The sequence below is a fragment of the Helianthus annuus genome, chromosome 7 (genome assembly GCF_002127325.2).
Source record: "Helianthus annuus cultivar XRQ/B chromosome 7, HanXRQr2.0-SUNRISE, whole genome shotgun sequence".
Lineage (NCBI taxonomy): Eukaryota > Viridiplantae > Streptophyta > Magnoliopsida > Asterales > Asteraceae > Helianthus > Helianthus annuus.
Window position 1 is genome coordinate 73,459,524 of NC_035439.2, and position 2,022 is coordinate 73,461,545.

Sequence of the window (2,022 nt, forward strand, 5' to 3'; positions counted from 1 at the left end):
AAACTCCCTGTGTTCGATACCCACTTGCCACTATTTACATAGTTGTTATTGGGATTAAATTTGCGTGACTACGACATCACGTCAAATTTTGGCGCCGTTGCCGGGGAGTAGTGCGCAACGTGTGTTATTTTTGTTTTTGCTTTAAGTTTGTTATTTTTCTGGTTTACGCGAGGTGTGTTAGTGTGCAGGTATTTACAGGTGCATGCGTACTAGGAGCTCTCACAAGCTATCACCATTGGCGTTTGATCCGGAAATCGAGCGAACTTTGCGAGCAAACAGAATTTTGCAAAGGGAAAATACAATCAATAGTTCACCAACAACACCAATTACACCGATTACACCACTTCGATACATTATGGATCCACCACCACCACCACCCACTACGGGTGAATTCACCTCATCATTCATACCAACATCCACTCAACCCTCACCAAATACTACTATTCCACCAAATACTACCGAACCCACCATACTTCAACAGGTTACACCAACCAACACCACACAGCCCATTACTACTCAAGAAGAACCAACCGTCACCTTTAACCCTTCCACTACTATACCACCATTATCCCATTTTTTCCCGGGTGCGGGTCCATCATATTCGAGCCATACTATGGCACCAATTTCGTCTATTGTCCATGCTACACCGTATCGACCACCAAATCAATCGGGTTTCCAATACTCGACCATTCCATTTGGGCAATCATCGGGAATTCAAGGAGATGGGTATGATGAAGGTTATGAGGAATTTGAAGGTTTTGATGAAGATGGGTACGGTTATGGGGGTGATGGAGAGCAAGGGGAGTACGGTTATACGCAAGGCCAAGTACAAGTGATTCCAAATGTTGGTGGGGTTCAACAACAACAACTCATACCTCAACATATTAGGCCAAGGCCACAAGGGCCGCAATTGCAACGTCCGGTTCCTTTGCAACAAGTTCGACCACAACAGGTGCAACCGCAAATTCAAAGGCCAATTCAACAACCAATGGTACCACAGGGGCCCATGCAAAGACCAATGGGTCAAGTTCGTCCACGAGGTCGATTTGGTGTGCCAAGGAGGCATCTTAGGGAAAATGCAAGGGGAATTGAAGCACATTTTAGACCGGTGATTACTCACAACCCTTCACCGGTGGTTATTCCTCATAACAACCAAGGGAGAACTTTTGAAGTAAGAACCAATTCGTTACAAAGTTTGCCGAAATACAAGGGGTTAGCAACGGAAGAGCCTTATTTCCATTTGGAGGCGTATGACTCAATTTGCAATACTCTTGGGAGTCAAGGATTTTCGGCCGATGATATCAAGTTGGTATTATTTCAATTTTCTTTGGAGGACAAGGCAAAGAAGTGGTTCTACACTTTGCCTTCGGCATCTATTTATACTTGGGCGGAGATGCAACAAACATTCTTAGATGAATTTTATACCGCCCAAAAGACCAATGATGCGAGAAAAGGGTTGAGGAGCTTTCAACAACAACAAGGCGAAATGTTCCATGAAGCTTTCGAGCGTTTGAACATGATGATTAAAAATTGTCCACACCATGGGATTGAGCTTTGGGAGTTAATGAACGCCTTTCATGAAGGGTTGTGTGCCGAAGATGCACGACATTTGATGTCCATTACAAATGGGACATTTGGCACAAACTATGAGCATGAGGATTGGGAATTTTTGGAACAAATGGCGATCACCTCAAAGAGAAAGGCTCAAGCTTCAAGGAGAGCACGACCGGCCGTTACCCGAACACAAGTGCATGCGGTTGATGATGGTAACATACAAACTTCTAATAAAATTTATGATGTTTGTGCATTGTGTAATGAAATAGGTCATGCGGCGGAAAATTGCCAAGGAATGGTGGAAGGGCAATTTGAAGAAGTTCATGCCGTTCAAGGTCAAGGAGGGGTGGTAGAAATTACAATATGAATTCTAACACTTATCACCCCGGGTTGAGAAACCATCCGAATTTTCGTTATGGGAACCCTTCGAATCAATCAAACCCGAACTTTCAAGGTAGCCAAGGGAAT

The 2,022-nt window shown here is 44.0% G+C and overlaps 1 non-coding gene across 1 annotated transcript; it reads right to left on the bottom strand.

Annotated features, from left to right (window-relative positions):
• Positions 1-1,442: 1,442 nt before the first annotated feature.
• LOC118480787 lies at positions 1,443-1,548 on the bottom strand. Its single transcript, XR_004863764.1, has one exon. It is a non-coding gene; the product is annotated as a small nucleolar RNA R71 (small nucleolar RNA).
• Positions 1,549-2,022: the final 474 nt, after the last annotated feature.